Genomic DNA, 24,197 nt, shown 5'->3' on the forward strand with positions numbered 1-24,197 from the left:
CAGATGCCAGGAAAAAAAGGGACCCGTACAGATGTTTTATTTATTACTATCATAGATAAATATTCCAGTACCCTAGTTGTGGTATCGTATCATGAGTAAAGGTACCGTAATATTTTGGCAGGTATAGTATTGAAGTCATAATTTTGGTATTGTGACAACCTTAGTATTGACCTTCATATATGACAAAACAACATTTTGTACATCGTAGTGTTTAAGCGCATTTCTGTGATGCGTTCAATGTTTCCAACATAGAAAAAATACAGGGAGAACAACTCGCTAGCTGAACCAACACAAACATAACTTCATCAACAGATGTCCTATACAAATGCATGAATAAAAACTCCCGTCAACTTGGATCAATTACGTCAGCCTCAACCTTACGTCTGGGTGCGACATGTCTGCTGAATGTCACACAAATAAACCCTCAACAAACTCCACTTTCTCCCTGTCCTCCATCTCTGTTCATCCGTCCGACCACCCGACCAGCAAACAAGCTGTCATTGTCTTGCAACTGTGCCACACACACGTTCCCTATATTTTTATCTTTTTTTATACGCTTTTACCCATCCTGTGCCCATTGTACCACAAAATGATGTGGTTCCTTGTGGTCTTAATGAAATGTTTGTAACATACTTTGGTCCAAATACCACAAGGATCATTTAAAACAGGTCTCTCCACAGAGTGCCTGTTCCTTTACATCCTAATGAGTCAGCGTATTGTGAATTAAGATATTAAATTGATCAGTAGTTGCTGTTTTTACCTGATGGTCTAAAACTCAAATTGGTCCCCAACTGTAGGCCATTGTTCCAGGGGCAGGACACAGTACAGTGCACGAGCAACACGCACACACACACACACACACACACACGCACACACAAACACACACACACACACACACACACTTACGTTGTGATTCCACCCCTTTATTGGTCTCTGTTTTCGTTGTTTCTCTCTATGACTTTATTTTATTGTCTAGGATATTATCTTGAATTGTGTTGTAATCACACAGCGCTGTCTCTCACCAACACACACACACACACACACACAAACAATGCATCCAATCATTCCATTGCTCCAATTCCAGAATGACCCAATACTTTCAGAGTATTATTCTGCAATATTTATCGCTCCATTGGAGAGGTTTGATGAGGCGGAATTTTCAGTGGCCTAGAGCTGGTGTCCTTTGTCTCTTCCCAGTCATTGTGCTCTCAGTAGTGTCACATCACTGGCACTTTCCCGAGGTTTACAACTTTCTTAGAGGGGCGGCACACTGCACTTTTATGACCTTGACTTAAGATTTAGGAGAGATTTTGGAGGATTCTTTAAGTGCTTGTATGTATATTTATAACACAGTTCATTAACATTTATGCATTATGTGCGTGACCAAAACATAACTGGTTGTCATCAGTGGCCTACTTTGTGAAGGCAGAGCAAACAGCAGAATGTTCACCCCAAAAAGAGCCTCTTTTTAAACTTCTGTCCGATTAGTGATACTTTATTGCTTTTACTCAATAATCTTTTCTGAGTGAGAAAAGATATTATAAAATTTGAAAGATGTAGTCATTGAATGCATTTGTGCCAAAGAGTGTGAAGAGTTTTGAAAAAGTGATCGAAGTATTGAGAAATGTGTCCTAGCGACTGTAAAAAACAGTAATAACTCAAAATAAAAGGGGACAAAACTACAATCACTGGTCACCCAGGAGACCTATGTTAGTGTGTGTCCCTTCCCTGTGATCCATGATCCATATGTAACATACTTAACTAACATCCTTTTCCTTAGCTGTTTAGGTATGGCAACTAACGTGTTCCACCAACATACAACTCCAAAGGAAAACAACGTTTCCTTACTCCTTACTCCAGCTTCCAATGGTCACTTCCACATAACCACATTGGTCACCTCCACACCAGGGGAAGACAGCATTGTCAATTTCTTTTCATTGTTTCTCGTCTCAGCTCTGACGTAACTGGTTCGCTGGTGTTCAGGTTGCAATTTCAATCGCACAACACGGAGCAGTGTAGGCCTACAGGAGTATCTGGAACACAGCCAATCAGAGGCAAAGACCCGGCGCATCTCTGTCTCTGATTGGTTTAGACCACCATATGATCCAACCAGGAGTGAGTTCAATCAAAGGAGAACAAACGCAGATGCAGTGATGTTAAGGAGACGCCTGTTTTTACACTTTCTGAAGACTTTTTGAGCTCTGAATTTTTCTCAGACACTTCTGTTTTTGAATAAAGGGTTGGAAATGAATTCTTTTTTGTTTTTTTTAATCAAAAATCATCAATTAATCGGAAAAATAATCAACTGATTAATCGTATGTTAAAATAATTGTTAGTTGGAGACCCTAGTAATAATGAATGTGTGTCTGTTTGTGTGAAAGAACGAGAGATGATGATGCGGGTTGTTGGGTGCACGCATTTGTGCACTCTGAGGGATTAAAAACTACACCCACAATCCCCTGCTCCAGCATCCGCCACATCTTCCTCACACAGCCTTCTGCCACATAATCATCTCATCCTCCTAAATACTGACGGCTCTCATGCATACGCACACGCGGGATTGGCACTCCTTCAAATGCATCAATGTTCTGTGAAAATACAAGAGAGATTTGGTAGATAATATTTGTGTGCCCATGCGTGTGTGAGAGAGAATATGAACCGCACCCCAAATTAAGCTCTATTAACCCCCCTTTTCCGGCGAAACAACAGGTGAGATGATATATATTACAGTACAGTAATTGTTGTGTTTTAGGATCCAAAGGTTGCCTCAGAAAGGAGGGAGATGCCGAATCTTTTCAGATGTGCAGGAAAACAAATCATTTCCGATTCATTACGTACATACGCTTTAGTAAAAATTAGTAAAAATCTGTTATTCTATAATGAAATAATGTTTGTATGCAAAAATTCAATCAAACTTTCAATAAAAGTTAATAATTTATGTAATGCTCCCTGTTGCAAGTGTTTTTTAGGTTAGTGTGTTATGAGTAACATGTATGTTTTCTCAATGAGAATCTGTTGCCAGTGATGGTGGAACGAGCTTATTTTGAGACATTTATGAAGTGTTCTGTTGGTCCTCAGTGAGATTTGGAGATTAGATTAACTGTTTGGCCAAAATTAATCTTGGTAATGCAGACTGTGTGAAGAGGCGCTGACTACCCAATGAGCTGCAGATGTAGGTAATGCAACGTATGCTGAAGTATTCCAGTGCTTTCTGCAAGTTGGCCGTGCACTGATAATGCAACGTTGTACGTACATGAGGGCCTCTGAGTCTAAAACTCAGCAGCTTAGAGGAAACCTGAAGGTAAACACAGTTTGACCAGCATTTCACAATAAAAGGAGTATGCACGGAAGCAGGTAAACATGAATAATAGTGGAGTATTCATTTTTGTTAGGCATGTAAACAAGTTAGTGGGAATATTTTCTTTTTCAGAATTGGGGAAAATGATTTGCTTATTTTGATTATTTTGTGCACGTAAACGTAACAAAAAAGATTTCCCCAAAAACTTTTATCATCATGTTAAATCAGGCGGTACAAAAATATACAAGACTGAGCAGATTGGGCCATTACTAAAGAAAATGTCAAACATGTTTATTGCATTGTATTCTAAATAAAATTCAATTGCTACAGTAAAGGGCACAACAACACTAGCGGCAAACCTAAATTAATTAACAAAAACTGCTTTTCTGAAATATCTCATGTCATTGAACCTTAAAATGTACGGATTTACAGCGTTATAACCTGAACATTTTGAAAAGGTCTGAAAGCTGGAGCTCCACATCTGTAGGTGAAACAATATAACCCTTTAGCTGTAAGAATATATGTAGATGTCCAGTCATTCCCCTCTAAACTCACAGCAGTGCTGACCTGTTTAATGTAAATGTGCTGACACTGGACACGTATCAGATGAAGCACAATGTGTGTGCCCTAGAACAAGGTCATGTGTGGTGACCAGCAGGATGAAAGACCCAAGGACGACTCCCAAGAGGTGTGGTTTAAGCACATTTGATATGGTGTCTAATCTGTTTTTTAGGGTTTTAGGGTTTAGGGTGTGCTAACAGAAACCCTGTCGTGGCTACCTGGACGGTCACTATGGTGACTCAGCAGCTTCTTGCTGTCTCCTTTGTGACGGGCACAGACTCGACACACACACGCATGGTGTCCTTCTGAAAAAAAACCGTGTCATCCCATCCAGACACATACACACGGCGGATGTTGTTACGTGAGCGAGAGGCGCAGACAGTCGGCTAACTCTACAGACCAGGACTGTGCGGTATGGCCAAAAATCCATGTATTTAGAAAGATTCTGAAGGTGTCCCGGTATATGACGGTATTGAACAGTACGTGAGAAATTCATACCGTCCGGAAATCTTATACCGGTATACCATTTGAACCGGTATACCGTGCAGCCCTACTGCAGACCGTCATATGTGGCTCGGGGAGAGGGGATGAAGGAAAGGAGACAAGATGAGATGAGAGAACACTCAGTGAAGAAAGCCAAACAGTAAATTATGCCGTGTTTAAACTGAAGCTCCAAGTGTTTGAGTTGGGGCTGCAAATAACGATTATTTTGATAATCGATTAATCGGTCGATTATTTCTTCGATTAATCGATGAATCGGATAATTTCCAATCTAAAACAGAACTGCAAATTCATATTGCAAAAATAGTGCAAGTTAAGTAAATGTATACACCACATATAAATACAGCTAAAAAATAAGTGCTATGAGAGGAATTTCAAATGACATTAAAAGGTACAACACACACAGACATATTTGTCAACAATAATCGATATGAGACAAAGAACAAAATAAATACATGACAACAGATTGAAAGATTAAAGGCGAGTAAATAAAAACGTGTCTTTAGTCTTGCTAACTGCTTTACTGCTGTTATTAGCGAGCTAGCTTGTTTAGCTGGAGGATCCTTACGTTCCTCACGTCGAAACGGGACAACGTGTTGCTCCCGTGCCATGTTATGTTGACTGTTGACTATGTTGACTTTGCATATTTTGCCATTAACACATTTTTTTTGTTTAAATAGCGTGAAATGCTCGCACACCTTGGACGACTTAACTCAAAAAGACTTCTCTGTCTGCGTGATGTGACTCACAACAACTGCCGGCGCTGCTGGCTGCTCTTTCCTCTACGTCGGCTCGGCTCTTTTGTATTTTTTCTCAGCGCGCATCTCCGCAACTCATTGAGTGACGCATTAATCGCGCGACACGACAAAACGCTGATGAAATTCGTTGCAGCCCTAATTTACACCTGTGCTTTTCGCTACTGTGACGACTCAAAAGTGTCTGCCGTGAAGAGTATGTTTCATAGTATACTGTAATTCTACAGCATACGTACTGTAAATTACAACAACGAGCATAATACTGTAAAACAAAACACTGTACAGTGGTCTATAGAAACAGCCATATACCGTTATTTTACTGTTCCTACCGTGGTGTCCATGAACAGTTGATTACTGTAAAATGTTTTACAGCTGTTCCACCAGCTGCTATAATCGCCCCAAAAACAATGTATTGATTTAAATTACGAATAAATATGTAATAATAAATATTTGTTTCTATTTTAATTTTATTTGAAACAAAACCGAGATGTAATTTTTACCAAACTATGTTTCATTCACCTAACTATAGTAGTGTTTTTTTGCACTACAACACTTTGTGTACTACACGCAGTGACTTTGCTAAATATTGTAGGGCAGCATCAGGTCTGGCATTGCTTTTCTAACTTGATAAATAACAGGAATAAACATTCAAAGTTTTTCTTTAAATCCACAATATAAACCGTAATTAAATTAAAACTAAATTGAATAGAGCCGATCCAGCTAGTCAGTATCGGTGCATCCTTGTTCGTCACACAGTAGACACTGCGATGTCTACTCAAACTCTATGGCCCGTTTTCAACGGGAGAACTAAGATGTCCCCATAGCAACATGATTCCCGGGGAAGCTGTCCGTGCCCTGGTGGCCTATCGATTAACGAGTTGGTGGGGCATTCGTCATCCTCAACACGCACTGAATTTCATGTGAGAAACTGACAAAAAAAAGAGCAAAAGCAGACGCAAACGGAGACAGACAGACATGAGCATTGATCAGAACAATGTGTACTAATCCACATAGAGGCAGTGTGTGTGTATCATTGTATAATGGCAGGCTTACTCCCTATCGAACATCACAGACCCATAAACTGGTGCAAGGCTGTGTAGCATCGGGGAAGACAAAAAAGCTCTTTATATAACAAGAAGGCCCTGACTGCTCTGGAGCTGCACCTGCTGCCTCTTAGACAGATACGCTCCCGTAGTAAATGTTGCAGACTACTGAGCACCAAAACGCGCAGGACACAGAGGGCCTGTCGTCCCGTGTAAGAAAATACGCGTTAATGAGGCAAACTCTAAAATGGCATCAGATGCAATGAGGCTACTGCACTCATTAATGCTTGCCGGGGAGTCCTACGAGCCAGCGCAGGGATATCACAGCGACATCTTCGGATTACCACAGCCTAGTGGGTTTTTAGAAGGTCGGGGTGTAGCATCCCCGACTGCGGCACCGCCGTAACAAAGAGACCCGAACCCACGGACGGACGAAGCCCCCCGCTCCCCCTTCCCCCTCTCACACGCCCACCATCCATCCACCATTGCAACGGGAAGCACCGCACAGCGACACGTCGAGACGTCCCGTATGCCATGACTAAGATAAATATAGGCCCACATCCACGCCGCAGCAGCGCGAGAGCTAAATAAAGCAATGACCACGACGTGAATGTCATCGTTTACTCAGCGCGAGGACACAGTGGGCTCAACGACGAAAACCCGAGCAGCGACAAGTCGAATATTCCATCTAAAATGTAAAACAAGCCACTTTACTCACCGTGTGGATGAGTTTCGTTTATGTCACAGAGCGCGTTTGTGTCTGTGTGCGCGTTTGACAGTCAGTGCGCGTGAAGATGAGAAGCTCTCCACCTTTCGCTGCTTGCAGCGCAGACTGGGGCCCGGACTCAGATGAAAGCCCCGCCCTCTTTCCAGCCGGTTCAGCCAATCAGTAGCGAGGAAGAAAAGAAAAAAAGGGAACCTTCTGATGATTCTGCAGGGAGCGGGGATGCTGCCACGAAGACTTAATAACAAAACGAAAACATTTTAGAGTCAATTTCTCGAATTGTAATCACAAATTAAGTTCGTAAATGGAAACATTTAAACTGAGAATAAATAGTTTCTTAATTTTTGGTCGCAAATCCCAAAACCTTTGCTCTCAAAACGAAAAAAGGGTTTTGAAACCCCACTTCTCTGGACACCGATGAGCTGTAAGGCCTTGTAAAAGTGTCTATCTGATTGCCGTGTTATGAAAAGCATGCCCCGATTAAAATCACATTATATTTACTAATGTTTTTCTCACATGCACCATTAGCTATTACCTGACTGCCTTTCTTAATTTTGGCAACCTTGTACTCAAAACTTTATTAACTTTATTTTTTAATGCTCACACATAGGCATAGCCTCTGAATTTGAACCCTAAGGATTTTTGGAGCATCAATTAATCAAGCCTGTTTCATTTTGGGCCACCAGTAAAACAAAGCAGCAACTTACTTGAATGTACTCTGGGTTTATGAATGAGTCTCATCTCATCTTTTACCACTTCTACTACATTTTTGGTCAGGTTGCAATGGCAGCAGTTCCAGCAGGGGACCTCAAACTTCCTTTCCAGGGCCACATCTACCAGCTCACACTGGCGGATCACCAGGCATTCCCAGGCCAAGGTGGAGATATAATCTCTCCGCCTTGTCCTGGGTCTTCTCCGGGGTCTTTTCGCAGATGACCATGCCGGGAAAACCTGAGGACATCCAGATGCCAAAACCACCTTGACTGTCTCTTTTCCACGCAAAGTAGCAGCGGCTCTACTTCGAGATCCTCACGGATGGCTGAGCTTCTCACCCTATCTCTAAGAGAGACACCAGCCACTCTCCTGAGGAAACCCATTTAGGCTGCTTGTACCCGTGACCTAGTTCTATCGGTCATGACCATCCTTCATGACCATAGGTGAGGGTAGGAACAAAGATTGACTGGTAGGATTGAGAGCTTTGCCTCACGGCTGAGCTCTCTCTCTCTGTCACAACAGTGCAATAAAGCAAGTGCCACCCCCGGTGCTCCCATTCTCTGGCCAAACTCAAACTGCATATTCTCCATCTTCTCACTCGGAAACAAGGACCCGGGGTACTTGAACTACTTCACTTGAGGTAAGATCACATTTTCTACCTGGAGTAGGCAATGAATTGGTTTCCTGCTGAGAACCATGGCCTCAGATTTGGAAAACATTCAATAATGGAAGACAATCAACAGAATGTCAATAGGCTACAATGTTGGCACTATGTTCAAAGTGTATTGTGTTGCAGAGATATCTCCTGAAGTGACTGGTTAACCAGCTAGCCCTGGCCCGTCCTGTCTTGTGTAAGAATTGTGTTTAAACTTTCTCGTGGTCCGTCTTTAAAATAACACTGAATAGATGGTTAAATTAAAATCAAATTCAGCTCAGGGATTGGCTGAGTCCACGTCAGGAACCTTCATAGCTCCGCAAACCCTAACTGTTTTGTTGTTTCGTCCGTCACTACCTTCTTCACTATTACGCAACCCATGTAATGACTGAAAACAGAACAGTGTATGGCTATTAGAATCCGTGCATCATTCGTTCCTTCGTTTTTCAATTGGGAAACCAAGAACGAAAAACGGGCTACTGGCTGACATTTATTTAGAAAGTTTGCTACCTGTTTTGTGACGCAAAATATTTCTAAATGTATTCCACTAATGTCTCTTAATCTTATGTAAATGCATTTCGCCACAAAAAAGAAGAAGTCGAAATTAGGATTTAAGATATGCGCAGGCTGCGCATATCTTGGGGTGGGGTGACAGGGTTACCATTGGCGGACCTGAGGCAACGGGTTGGGGCGTGGAGGGGGAGGAGGTCTGAGAGGTAGGTAGAGGCCAGGTTGTTTAGGGCTTTGTAGGTGATGAGTAATACTTTGAAATCTATTCTGTATTTTACCGGAAACCAGTGGAGGTTGCATAGGACCGGGGTGATGGGTTCATAGCCGCGTTCATGTGAGCAGTCGAGCGGCAGAGTTGTGAACATATTGCCGTTTGTTGAGGGTTTGTTGGGAGAGCCATAGAGGATGCTGTTGCAGTTGTCGAGTCTGGAGGTTATAAGTGCATGGATGAGAATTTTGGTGGTGGCAGAAGAGAGGCAGGGTTTGAGCCGTGCAATGTTCTTGAGGTGGAAGAAGGCAGTCTTGGTGATGTGGTTGGCCAGCCTGATCTCCAAAACCTGTTCGTAAAAATGTATACGAAAATCTTGAACATACAAATTCGTAGTGATACATACTAAATAAATACGGACTGCAACTGATGACTTCACCCTATTCAAAGTGAATGGGGACCTGCACCCCGTAAACACACTTCGTGAAGTCTAACGATGTAAAATAAACGTGTTATGATTGCATTTTTAACGAGAAATCAATGTTAACTTGTAAGAATAGAATACTAACCCTAACCCCCTCAAAAAATCCAACATGGCGGGGAGACGTTCACTCAAGAATCCAACATGGTCCGCCATGTTGTTCACTCAAGGGGCGTGGTTAACCACCGCCAGTTCGTATGTATTGTTACGAATTTGTATGTTCAAGATTTTCGTATACATTTTTACGAACAGGTTTTGGAGATCACGTTGGGTTGGCATGGGGTAGGAAAGAAAGGGTGGGGTCGAGGATGATACCGAGGTTGCGGAGAAGGCTGGAGGTACTAACGATGGAGCCATCAATATTGAGAGTGAAGGTCTGGGCTGAGCGGATGAGGGTGGTCGGGCCGATAATGAGTATTTCAGATTCATTGCAGTTGAGTTTGAGAAAGTTCTGTTGCATCCATGATTTTATGTCAGTGAGAGTGGAGTGGATACTGCGGTGATGGTCTTTGAGAAAAGGTAGAGTTGGGTGTCGTCGGCGTGTTACGCCGCTGGGGCCACAAGGGTTTAGACTCAAAAGCAGACCCAAGGCGTAGTAGTCAGAGGCAAAAATAGTCTTTACTTCAGGCAGGGGTTCGGTACGCTGGTAGTCAGACAGAGAAGGTGGATCAATCGAAATCGGCAGGCAAAGGTTGACGGAGGGACGGAAAAGGGTCAAAACACGGGAAGGCACACTCAGGAGAATCGCGGGTAAGCTCATTGGGAACAAAGAGACAAACTGGCAAAGAGCAGGCTGTTGGCACAAAGTAATTACACATCAGAACGAGACACAGGTGGAAACAATAAGGGTGGGGCTTGCAATCACAGGGCGGTGGCACACATGGAGGAGGTGTCTGAAACGAGAGGGAAAGGTGAGTGACAGAAACACAACAGAAAACAATATGTGACCTAATGCCCCAGTCTGGGTGTTACACGGCGTAGTAGTGGAAGTTGAGGCCATGATGACGGATGATTAAACCAAAGACTCTGAAATCAACCCTCTCTGTCGGGATTAGCTTCTCTTCATTCACAATTGATTCTCCCGTCCACCCTCCTTCTGTCCTCTCCGTCCTTCTTTCCTGGTCTGACAGAGTGTAATAGCCAGCCTGCATCATCTCTTTCCCTTTCTATCATCAGCACCTTCATTCTTGTTTCACCCAAACCCAATGTTTCAGCATTCATCCTTTCACTCACTCCTCCTTTGCTATGATCTCAATCCTAAGACTATCATTCCTGCCTCTTAGCTGTAACCCACCACGGGCTTTCCCTCTGTAAGTAATGGTAGATGATTCAAACTAAGATATACGTTCCTACTTTAAGACACTGTTACCAGGCATCTGTAGCCTGCTCCTTCTCTCATGATCAAATGACCCCCTAGCATAACATAACACAAACTGTCGGCAGTCAAGTTGCATTGTGGGTAGTGTAGTCGCCAGGTTGTAGCAGGAAGGAAGGAGGCTTAAAAACTGTTGGGGGTTTTGGCCGCTGAAAGCTCAATCTCGTTATAAACTGCCCCACCACTTCTCAAGAACCGCTCATTGGCCCTTGACTCCCGGGAAGGGACGAAGGGTTTAGTTAGAACCTTGCTGTATCCAGCATGTCTCTGGCCCCCCATCCACACACCCGTCAAGTGCGCAACAGATTGGCTAATATTTTCTAAGCAACCCTGAGAGTTTCAATTCATGCTGAGCCAAACCTGAATGTTTCAAAATGTATGACAATCCATCCAATAGTCTGATTTAACTAAAAGTGACAGGTTCGGTAGGATACATTCTCCTAATCCATGATTAACTGTGTATAATGGCGCAATTCATCACATAGATGTTTTTATACATTTATATGAAGATATTTCTGTCTGCGTCAAAGCCAGGGGCGAAAAGACAGACGTTGCCACCCACATAGCTCCGGCTATAGCAAGTTCAGGTATACATCATGTATACTATGCATTTGTTTTTATGTAATTGGATCATGAGACCATCTGCATGTGCAGATGCAGATGGTATTTAGTGCGCTTCTTGTATATAGTCTAAATGACTCACTGTACGTTTAACATCAAACTCGGTCTCCATGATCCATTTACAGTGCAGGTCTGTTCAAAATTTCTTCGAACCACGTGTCCCAGCCGTTTTGGGCGGGCATTATACCTTCCGTGCATTCCGCTGTTATATAAAAGGTATAACAAGCAGGGCAGTGTCCAGCGTGGAAGAAAACTTTATTTCTTAATTTTATGTAAGGAGATCCCCTTTCATCACAGTTAGATGAGCTTCCAGGAATGATGGCAGTGCAGACAGTCTTTGCTTTTCATTTTACCTTATTGATACATTTAGACTTTATAGTCAGTCCTATCACGTATTGTATTCCCGCCAGAATCTTAAATACAACTAGTTGAAATGATCATTGAATTATTGGTGCGATGCGCATAAAAACATGAAATCAATAGGGAAGAATGTTTAAATTTCAGCTTGGTTTAACAAAGCACTTGCTGTCAAGAGTGTGGGAAAGATCAGGAATCAGACCTCATTAACATATCAGTGAATCTTATCCACACAATAAAATAATACTAATATTAAAAACAATAAGAAATATAAGTCACAACAAATAAATCTTTTTTTTTAATAAAATGAAGATAACAATGAAATGACAAATTCCATGAAATATTCTTATCCAGGGGGATGTTGCTATGTATTGTCTATTGTTTATTTGGCGTTTTTCTGTGTACATATATTTTTATGATCTTTGCTACATATAAGCAATAATATGATGTACAAACCTGCATTACAAGTAAAAGGTATAATAATTCAGTACAGCTACATGAGTATTATCAGCGAATGCACTTTTCTATCAATATAAATGATTCATTATTAACAGGCTTAGCTGCTGATATATCATTTTATACATGACCTTAATGGGCTGCTATCCCTGATGCATCATTGGTTGAGGTGGAGCTATGTACACACTTGTGTAAACACTGTGCTCATTTTGGGCACCACCTCAGTCTGTGAGTGCAGGATTTAGGCCATGTAGACAGACTAGGTGTCAGGGATGAAACCCCTCTTTTTTTTTTTACAATTTGCGGACCAATGCAGGAGAGCGTTTAACTCCTTTAACGTCATATGACCTAAATAAGGAGCGGACCCCTGCAGAGCAGAGGCTTAACTGAGGGATTGACACACTGATACACTGCAGTTCACCCACACACATGCAGCAGTACACGCATAATTACACTTGTCAGCAAGATTCTCTATTGACCACTCACCAAAATCATATAAGAAATACTAGTAATTCATTTTACTAGAGTAATAACTCTCATTTTCTCCGAGATAGTTATTGTGAAATCATGGTATTTAATTGTTCCCGGTCATGGAGTTTTTGGGGCATCGGGGGGCGGGGAGGGAGGAAGGAGATTTTGAAGAGAGAGTTTTAAGGCTGTAGGGGGATTTGGGGCGAGGCTGCACAGGGGGTGTATGAGGCAGGGTAAATAGGAAAAAAAATAAAAAATTCTGTTGCCTTTCAGCTTGGTGATGTGAATGGAGCACAGAAAGAATAATAATTCCTTTGAAGAAGTGAAATAGAAGAGAAAATAAATAGATAAATTAATATTTATTTTTGCTTCTTATGCAGCGACGCAATATTTTGAAAACCCACAGTATATTTAAAATATATTCTCCACAATATATTTATTTCTAATGACTTCACAAACAATCTACTAAGCGCCACTTCTCTGAACCACATTGCTTTAGTTCACAAAGGTTTAACAGTAATCTGAAAAGATGGTGAGCTGTTGTTGTTCTTTAAGGTGGGAAGTCTAGTTCCCTCCTTTTACAGAAAGAAAGTGTTACCATCCCTTTTGTTCTAAAAGCTTGCTTCATGCTGCTCCTGCAGAAAACTGTGACTGTGACTATAGCAGCCACATGGATCCGCACTGCAGCATGGACCTGCAGCGATACCTAGTGGACATAATGGGGGTTTGCAACTTTCAATGAACAATCACAGAGTTGGATTCTGGGAAATCAACAAAGTGACTTAGAACACTGAGACATTGAACCAGCACCATGTGTTCCTTTGAAGAACCTATTACACCCATAACACCTCCTCCACCAATAAAACATAATACTAAATTAAAGCTTGGAGCAGCAATGAACGGGCCTTCGCCTCCCCTTGCATGTCGGGGCAAGGAATGGGAGCAAATCACACAACTTCTGCTGCACAGAGAAGTAATCACTTGTGAAGTATACACCTTTTTGATCGAGTAGAGGTGTGGCAGATATCATTTGCAAACTGAACTTACTGAATGTCTCTTCATGGCAAAGACACCAGCATCAGTACTTGTATGACAAGCTGCTACAGCTACGTGAAGACAGCAGAGCTGTGGAAAGGTGACTCTGCAAAGACCTCTGCTTTTATCAGGTGGATCTTCTCTCCGGTTGTGTTGGTCAAAGTGGGACATTTGACGAACTTGATTAATTATTTTCATACCTATCTGCTGATATGCAGGAGGAATATGCACAGCTGTATCAAACTGTGGCCTCCAAATGAGTGCACCTGGATCCAAGCAGTTGCTGGGGCTGCTTTATTGATACGTGTAGAGGGCGCTATCGAGCCAAAGTGCATTTAGGAAGAATTGAAATCATGTCCGTTACTACATCTTTAACTTTAAATGTGTTTTACCACGTTTAATAAAGATTGGATATTTAGTCCCTCAAAAGCCCCTTCATTTTGACTATGAATAATCAGTTGTCATGGCAACGCCGTACTTCATTGAAAATTGCCAGGGGGCGTATAGAGGCATTTTACCACTTTTGAGCTAAAACATCAGCTCTGTAACGTTATTACCTAGGACACTGACATTACTTTTCAAGAGTTTGCGAAGGCACCCAAATATTTGCTTGAACTTTGATGCGTTTTTCAAAAAATCCCAATAATCACTGTGAACAATGACCAAAGTCTTATGGCTTGTCTGCACAAATTTGAGGTTGATTAGAAAAAGGATTAGGATATTATTATCTATTACCAATCAACCTAAGCGGCATGTGTTTTTACTGTGGGAGGAAATAACAGAACTCCCCAACACGAAGGATTAAAGATGGAACATAAAAATTGGAGGAATGGAAGCAGGGATTATATTACAAATGTATCAAACAATTCATTTATTTTTGAACAATACAAGTAAATAAAGGATTTTAAATTCCCCTTACTCTTTCTTTCTGTCATCATTCATGCGGGTTTCTTTTTCCACTTCCATACATGTAGAAACCCTGAGGGTGATGCGTGCCTCATTGTTGTCGTTTTGTTTGTTCAGCACCTGACTCTTTACGAGGAGAGAATAAAGGACACACACACAGATATAGACAGAAAATGTCCTCCAGATGTGTGACCAATAACACGAAAAAGAAAAGAAAAGGAAGATTCTGTTTGGCCTGTGACGGTTGATAAGGAACACTACGTGGTAGGTTTTCTACAGTTACCTAGTAGATTAAAGATAATAATTAGACAATGATAAATGTTGTGAACGGTAACCTTTTACTGTCTTAACTCAGCCTTGGAAAACAGGGCGCAGAACGCGCTCTCGATACAAGTTCACATTTCAAATTTTTACATCAAGACAAAAACGTACCATGCTACTTCCTGTCTTTAACAAAGTAAAAGCACTTTGCTTGTGAAGTAAGCTTCACAGTGTTACAGAAGCAGCATTAAGTATATTTCTTAAACCCATCCATCCATCCATTGTCAAACCACTTATCCAGCCAACTTCAGGCAATAGACAGGGTTCACCCTGGATTGATCGCCAGCCAATCGCAGGGCTACACAGAGACAAAGAACCATTCACACACCTACAGGCAATTTAGAGTCACCAATCAACCTGATCCCCAGAGCATGTCTTTGGACTGTGGGAGGAAGCCAGAGAACCCGGAGAGAACCCACGCAGAGAACATGCAGACTCACTTCACACAGAAAGGCCACTGGGTGGAGCCAAACCCAGGACCTTCTTGCTGTGAGGCAACAGTGCTAACCACCACGCCACTGTGCTGCCCCTATTTCTTAAATAATAATGTAAAATCTAATAATTTACAACAATAACGTAAAGATGGGAGGGCAAGCAGCAAAGCCAAGTGGGCCCAGATAAAACTAATGAGATGCAGGGGCAGACAATCACAAAGGCGGGAAATGGACCCTAACGCATGAGATGAGGTTCTTCCATCCGGATCCCCCCCCCCTCCACACACACACACACACACACACACACACACACACACACACACACACACACACACACACACACACACACACACGCACGCTTGATGCAGTGCTGCTGAAAGGTGATCTGGGCTGTGTGTGTGCGACTGTATATGTGCAGGGTCTATTAGTACAGTGGAGCCACAGGAACGAATGCTATTTCCTGGGAAGCGCGGTTTAAAGTGTGATGTAAGTCGCTTTGGATAAAAGCATCAGCTAAATGACCTGTAATGTGATATTCAGGAGGAATAGATACCGTATGTTGATTCTTAATAATAATTATTAAACATAAAAACTAATACCCATACTGAAATGTTACTAACTGACACCTGCCCGACCAGACACTTCCCAGGTGGGCCCGGAAGAGGGGGAGGATAGCCCAGATAGAAGCTAAGCTAACTCAGCTAGGACCTGGGGCGACACTGCGCAGCCTCCTGTTGGCTATCTAAAGCCCTGACGCAGAAAAATACGAAGCGTGAAAGCAGCGGGGGGGTCGGTGACTGTTGAGCCCACATCTTCACGGAGACCTCGCTCCATTGCTCATACCAGGTTGCGCAGAATTTGACGGACAGATAGCAGGACAGATGGGGGCCGCAGTGGGACGAGAGGAGGAGGACTCTGCGTTTACATCATGATGCTTTGGGCTCAAAAATCTGTCACAGTCATGCTCATGTCATGTATACGTGTTTATTGTGGAGATGTCAGCCGTGTTATCTGCCCACAGACTTGTTTTTGTTGCTGCTGTTTACATTCCATATCACCCAAATAAAATTAAAAAAATGCCCCGCAGGAATGTGCTACTGTGTATCGACTATTTGTCATGTTTTGTGGTCTTGAAAATGGGCTACAAATGTACTAAACTCATGTATCCTTTTTGTTTTGCTTGTCATCAGAATCTGCCCAGACTGCCTTTTTAACTTCAGTTGGATTCAACAAAGCGTTCTGACCCCTGGCATGATCACTCAACACTCAACACTCAACACGCACACAAACACAGACACACACAGACACACACATGCACACAAACCCTCACCGAGGTCTGTACTGATTTCATCATGAAGCAGGATATCCTACCGCCACTATATAAACACTCAAAGTGGGTCCACAGTCTCTCCTTACTTCCCTACTCTCCCTCTCCTCTCACCTACTCTGAAACCAGGATATGTTTGCTTTGTTGCCACGGTAGCCACCTTTTTTTTGTCTTCTGACAACCTTAAAGGTTATTTTACTTTGAAACAATTTATATAGCTCACAGAATGAGAGACTATTGAACTCAGTGAACTTCAATGAGTTAAATGTGTTTTATTGATATTAAGGTAGGTCATTTGGAACGGACAGGAAACATCAGTTTGTTGAAGAAAATGTATTATAGTTATATGGAGAGATGACGAAATGCAGGCCTGTTCAAAGAATAACCTCACAAAATGTTGTCTTTGTGGTTTGACCTTGCTGCATTGATGCGCCGGTGTACCCAAGGACTGTGTGACATCACTGATGGGTGTGGTTACAGGTGCACAAAGCCACACCCATAGATTAAACAGACTTGAGATGTCAATAAATAACATGTAGCCACATGCCACCCTGATGGTCAGCATTTCACCTCCAGAATTGGTCCATCCCAAAAAATATATTTTTAAAGTTTTAAATGTAGGATGGGAGCCAGAGCCTTCAGCTATCAGGCTCCTTTTTTGTGGAACCAGCTTCCACTTTCAGGCCGGGGGGGCAGACACTGTCACCTTATTTAAGACAAAGCTTACGACTTTCCTCTTTAATTACCCTCATAGATAGGACTAGCTCAGGTTAGGCTGGACCAGCCTAGATAAGCTGCTACAGGCCTAGAATGGCGGGTATTTTCTGTGACACACTAAGCTTCTCTCTCCTCTTCTGCCTCTCCATCTATAAGAATTCACCTCATTAATACAAATCAATAATTCAGCTTCTATCTATATTTGGACCACCGTCCTGCCTCCTGCCATGCTCCGGCTGCTGTTGTCATTATTATTATTCGTCAAATTACTTAGAATTAAATTATTATGTTCTCATCAAAGGTGAATTGTTTAATAAACTAAACTTATAAATCTTGAGGTAATAATGGATGAAGTTCTTTTAGACATTTGTGAAAATGTGATATTACACAGTAGCAACACTCAAACCAAAAGCCAAGCCAGCAAGCCCTCAATAAGATTGGTTTAGATGTGAACACATGGCTGGAAGCTTGAAGATAGTCAGAATGATAGACACAAGCTTGATATAATTCTGGTTTGCCCGCAGCAGTTCTGCCAGGACCTTCTGGCCTATTGTTTGAGCACCACCCGGAAAAACTGACCGGACGTTTACTGGACGTTTATCTCCATTACCTCGCTATGTTTACCTCCACAGGCGGCCCAGAATAACCTGTCACTCAGTAGCCACTATTCAACCATTTCCTCCAATGGCGTGACTCTGCTGTACGGGGGGGCGGGAGCTGGATTAAAACAGGATAGAGTGGGGAAAACAAAATGTGACAGAGAGGAGGTTTTCACAAAGGACAGGAAACGCAGAGAAATGTCAAAGAAAGAGGAGAGAGGGAAGATGAAGGGGGAGATAGAAAGCTGAGAAATTAGTAAATTGAAACGGGGAAAAAAAGAGAGAATACAAGAGAGGGAGGACGAGAATGGAAGGATGGATTAACAAACAAAGAGTGTAATGAAAAGGTACAGTAGATGGTGTAATTAAGGAATGAATAAATAAAGCACCAACAGAAAGATGTATGTAAACTAGCAAAAATACTCAGACTTTGGCTTTGAAGTCCACTTTTAGACACAAAGTGGTCCGTTGTGGTTCCGATATGGTTTGATAAACAGTGGTGGCTTCCTGTGAGTGCCCTAGCAGATGAAGTGATGAAAGTTTTCTAACAACAGAAGTGAGTCAAAGCTCAAGGTTTTTACTGGGCATTTAGTCAGCAGACTGACAGACGCAGTTCTGATTCCCAGTATCGAGACCTGAGGACAGGACAATATAACATTCATTGAGACACAGATTGTCATTGATTAACATAACGTATTGGTTATTTTCTTAGGGTGCGGTGGAATCTTGTAAATGCCATTGGGGGAGCAAAAAGGGGGCAGAGGAACTTTTTTTCCACAGATAATCTGTCTCATCCACAACTGTCGGGATACATTTGAGCAAGTTGAATTCTGTCAAGAAGTTAACTACTACTCAATACTGTACAAAGGCAACACGAATGAGAGAAAAGTAAGCCAAAAAAAAGACTATATACATTTGCAACTTTGACTGTACTTCTTTGTTTTTCATTTATTGAATCACAACCCTTCAGATTCAGACGTTCAGCGTTGATTGATGAAATTCTGTGAAGCCCAGAGCCCACACAATGGCAAAGGGCCATCACTCTGTGTTTTTCCATTCCAGTTTCTCCATAATCTGCTCCAACAGAAACGGGAATGCCTCAGGATTTTTCAATAATTCTATACCTTGCTTGGTTTTCCAATGTTATTTATTGAATCAAATGTCAATGCTGACGGTAATTATTCGTGGCGGCCGATTAGGTTTTACTTGTGAGCTTTCATCTTATATTTCAAGAAATAGGCCATCCATGGCATTCTTTTGCTTGAGAAAAGCTCCAAGCGAGAGTGTTTTTCTAACCTCCATCCCTAAGTAAGTCTTGACGCTTGCTGTGCTGCTGAGAGCAAAGCTTCAAAGCTCAGTTGGCTAACATAGATGATAATTGGACTTCTACGTTCAGGATAGTTCATTTCGCAAGAGTTTACACAGAAGGTTACCATAAAAACACACACAAGTGATGTTGTTATATAGCCTACCCCTAGTTGCCCACATTTCCAACTGACGTGGGTGTTTTTGTGTTACGGTTTTAACCCTTTTCTAACTTTAGCCACTTGGCCCCCTTTAGAACTAGCTCTTTGAAGGCAAACCATTACCTTTCCCAAAAACCCTGAACTTTTTTTGCGCATAAACATTTATGGCTTCCTGCTGATAGCGGGGGCAGTTCGGACAAACTTTTATTAATTTATTTTGCGTAATTTTTTGAAATTGTACCGCACAGTAGAATAAGTTAAATGTGTTATGATGAAGGAAGGAATGAGTCCCCTTCAATTAGATGTCTTAAATAGGTTTTGAGGACAAGCTTAAGAGATTTAAATGTTTTGTTATATGAAGTAAAATACAAAGTAAAATTATCATGTTAGTGTTTGAGGACATTTTGGAGATGCTTTGTGTCTCTTTGTAGTCATCTTGTGTCTTTTTTGGGGTTGTTTGTCTCTCTGTTTTGGTGTCTTTGTAGTTTGTCTGTGTCTCAGTATGGTCCTTCAGAGTCTCTTCATGTTTGGTATTGAGTCTAAAATGTTGTTGTAAAAAGTAAAGGAAATGGGGGACCCACAACTTGCCTGTGCATGGAGGGCCCGTTCAGTAATTCCTTCTGTGGTAAATGGACAACTGGATTTCACCTTAGTGCCCTCACTAAGATCATTCAGGACCCAATGTCACAATCATATCGGAAAATAGCAATCATAATAAAACTGAACCAAACTAGATCCCTCCAGGTCCAGAAGTGGCTCCCTGAGGCTCATGAAACATCAGCTGTCCCTAATATAATTTCCCCCTTCTGACAGAGCAGACCGCCATTCAGCTTAATATTGTGTCGCCGGGCAAAATACAATTCATCTGTCATTGGCCAGTGATGCTAACAAAACCCAGATGTGGCATTCGTCTGGACCAGTGGCGGCTAGTCCATAGAGGGCAATTTTGTAATGTGTGTAATGTGTTTTTATGTTGTTTATTATATTAAAAATACAATTTACAAATAGTCAATATTTGTGTTTTTGAAACATGGATTATATACCCGGTAATATTTGTAAATTAAGATATCTGCGAAAAATATATGGTTTTCCTGCACGTCCTCTCAGCTGGGCTCTGGCGCGGTCCCAAAGCGGCAGTTAGCCAATCACTGATAAAGTTAATGAGTTCAATTCAATTTAATTCATTTTATTTTGTATAGCCCATAATCGCAAATTACAAATTTGCCTCAGAGGGCTTTACAGTCTGTACACATACAACATCCTCTGCCCCCGAAACCCACCATCGGCACAGGAAAAACTCCCCAAAAAATGAAAAAACCCTTACAAGAGGGAAAAAAGGGAAGAAACCTTAGGGAGAACGTCAGAGGAGGGATCCCACTCCCGGGATGGACAGACTACAATGGATGCCATGTGTACAGAATGAACAATGTATAATACATGCAATTCCTATGACAGAAATGATTCTGTCGGCGTGTTAAAGTTAACATTGCTACCCAGCTGCTACGCACACAGGACTGCAGTGAGAACACACCTCCAGGACGTGGATGAAAACAGGCACATTTTATCCAAAATAATTCATTGTGTGGGGATTTTGAGTTGATGTGTCTTCCTCAACACACAGGTTCATAAGTGCATCTCAATATATAGACACACATGTTCTAATAGATTTTATATAAATCTATCAATATTGTAATATATTTATCCTTTAATATAATATATTTATGATAAGGTAGTTATAGCATCCATCCATTGTACACCCTGGATTGATCGCCAACCAATAGCTGGGCTAACACAAACAACCCTTCACACACCTACGGGCAATTTAGAGTCCCCAATTAACCTGATGCCCAGTGCATGTCTTTGGACTGTAGGAGGAAGCTGGAGAACCCGGAGAGAACCCACACAGACACAGGGAGAACATGCAGACTTCACAGAGAAAGGCCACTGGGTGGAGTCAAACTCAGGACCTTCTTGCTGTGAGGCAACAGTGCTAACCACCACACCACCGTGCTGCCCTAGTTATAGCATATTCTGAGTATTGTTTTATATATATATATATATAGTTATATACATATTCATTGATATACTCAATTGTTTGAATAATATGTCCTTATTATGTTCAACTGTTGGAATAAATGTTAAATATTTAACTGTAAAGTAATAATGCGTGTTTCATACCCCTTTTTTGCATTGAATCATACTGGGATGTTTACTGAAACTCATCGGCTAGCCCTACTAGAAAAAAATCCACTAGCCGCCACTGGTCTGGACCCACCCACCCCCGCTCCCTTATTGTCTGTTGCTACAGCAAAACAGTACCCAGAATCCCATTGTTTGCTTTAGTTGTCCTGTTGATGGGTTCCTGTTCTGAGATGAAAGCGGAGTTGGAGAGGGTGGGGATAATCAAATGTACTCACATGTACGTTTACATACACACACCAATGACCTTGTTGGTTGGCAGTCAGTTACAGTACAAGTCAGCCTATCAGGTTTGTGGACAAAATGTGACCAAATCAAACAAATCAAAAAGTGTTACAATGTTAATAAAGGTGCGTAAAGCCTAAAGGTCATCGTGCCAAAATGTACTTCAGTCTTTTCATTAAAGGAGGAGGTAAAGACATTTTGTTGCTTTAAAACTAGTTGAACCTGGACACGTAAAATGGAAAGGCTCTCTGATGCCTAGTCAGTTTAAGACTTCTCATTTAGGAAGAGATTGTTTACGTCGTTGTTTATGTAACTCGTGTAGGGTGAAATAATTAATGAGCATTACAGAAAGAGGAAAGTACAAAGGACAAAGGTACCCACATGAAGTTTGTCCTTTGAAATGCTACTGTCAACAGAACATAAAATGTTCTGTCATTTGAAAGACATGACCTATGGTTATTCTTGTTTATTAATCTGTTTTTTAGTGTTTAAGGGAAATTTAGTTTTTTTGGATTCAGCTGTAAAAAACTTGTTTTATGTGCGTCCGTCCTGGAAGCCAGAATCTTGAGGTCTGCATGGGGATCTATGCACACAAATGTTTGTAACCTATACGATAAAAGCTGCTGCAACAAAAAATGTGCTCCAAAATGTGATGCCGTGTAGCATAGGCTGCCCTTTGGAATCAAATTGGCCTGAAATCAGCAGTTCTGATAAAAACGTGCTCTCAAAAAAGTTTTCACAAGCATATGGTTTTATTCAATTAAAAATATACAGTTACGCTAAAACTAGCCATGAAAGAATATAATGTGTTGCCGCCATCACTGACAGGTGAATGCTAGCTGTCTGATCTGCCTCATCTGCACGCTCGCACACATACTAACATGCACACACACACACACACACACACACACATGCATGCATTGACCTTTCCAATTTCATCTGTTTGGATCCCAGTGTACAGATCTAAATGACCACCATCATCCTGTCATGTCTTTCCTCTCCATAGCTGTCCAACCACTTCCTGTCAGGGTCATATAACTAATGTAAATATGTCAGTTAGCATGAAAGGTACCCTAAACCTTGTCAGACAAAGACAGGAGGTGTCCAGCAGCCGAAGGGGACCTGATTGACTCACAATAATCCAACAATCCAACCAAATAATTTCCTCAAATCAGTTTGATATTCTAAATTTAAACTGGATCTTCTGAATTTAATTGGAGGAATTAGAATTACAAAATTGTTTCTCCTTTTTCGGATCAGAGGAAAATTCTCTCTCTCTCTCTCTCAACCAGGTCTTTGTTAGGTTTTATACTGAACTCTATAAATTAGAGGCAGATCCAGAAATGGGAAGCTACGTGAAATTCTTTTCAAAAATGACATTATCAGAAATTCCAGTGGATCAAAAGAATATTTGACAGCCCCATAACAGTGGAGGACGTTAAAAGGGCCATCTGTCAGGGATGCGTGGGAATGCAGGACTCAAACGCAAAGTTTGCAGGAAACAAAAAGGACTTTAATAGTCAAAAACTCCAACAAAGTAACAGGCCAACGGGCAAAAACACACACAAGTACCGGGGGGGAAAAAAAGGCAGGCAGGAACGAGGAACATTCATACGGTAGACAGGGACAAGGCACATCCAGGACGCCAAACAATGATGCGACAAGTGGCAGGAGACACACACAGCTTAAATACACTAGGGAGGTGCAGGTGATTGGACACAGGTGGAAACAATCAGACAATCACAGACGATGACAGGACAAGGAAGGAAGTGAAGTTACCCAGGGAGACAAGAAGCAGAAAACTACAAAATAAGACAGGAAATAAAACCACACCGTGACACCATCTCCTTAATGAAACCTGGAAAATCGCCTGGGTTACATGGATTCCCTTCAGAGTATTATAAGAACTTTATAGATGAACTGGCTCCCATCCTGACAGAGGTCTACAAAGAATCATTTTCACTGGGAGAGCTACCAAATACATACAACGAAGCTGTGATATCCTTAATTGGTAAAAAAGATAAAGACCCTACTGATCCTGGAAACTATAGACCTGTCAGTCTGATTAATGTGGACTGTAAAATTCTAACAAAGATATTGGCTATGAGGCTGGAAACTATTCTACCACGCGTAATACATGCAGATCAAGTAGGATTCATAAAGGGAAGAACATCCACTGACAATATTAGACGGTTGTTACACCTTATACAAGTGAATCAGGAGGAAAACACGCCCATA

General features: G+C 41.7%; 1 protein-coding gene across 5 annotated transcripts in view; it reads right to left on the reverse strand.

The window, feature by feature from the left end:
• The window catches only part of LOC120816481 (uncharacterized), a 65,678-nt gene extending 58,660 nt beyond the window's left edge, over positions 1–7,018 (reverse strand). For all 5 annotated transcript variants that reach the window (XM_078098860.1, XM_078098863.1, XM_078098862.1 and 2 more), the window contains exon 1: positions 6,877–7,018. The gene's annotated coding sequence lies outside the window, so the exon portion shown is untranslated. The remainder of the gene's footprint in view (positions 1–6,876) is intronic.
• Positions 7,019–24,197: the final 17,179 nt, after the last annotated feature.

The sequence above is a fragment of the Gasterosteus aculeatus genome, chromosome 3 (assembly GCF_964276395.1).
Source record: "Gasterosteus aculeatus chromosome 3, fGasAcu3.hap1.1, whole genome shotgun sequence".
NCBI lineage: Eukaryota > Metazoa > Chordata > Actinopteri > Perciformes > Gasterosteidae > Gasterosteus > Gasterosteus aculeatus.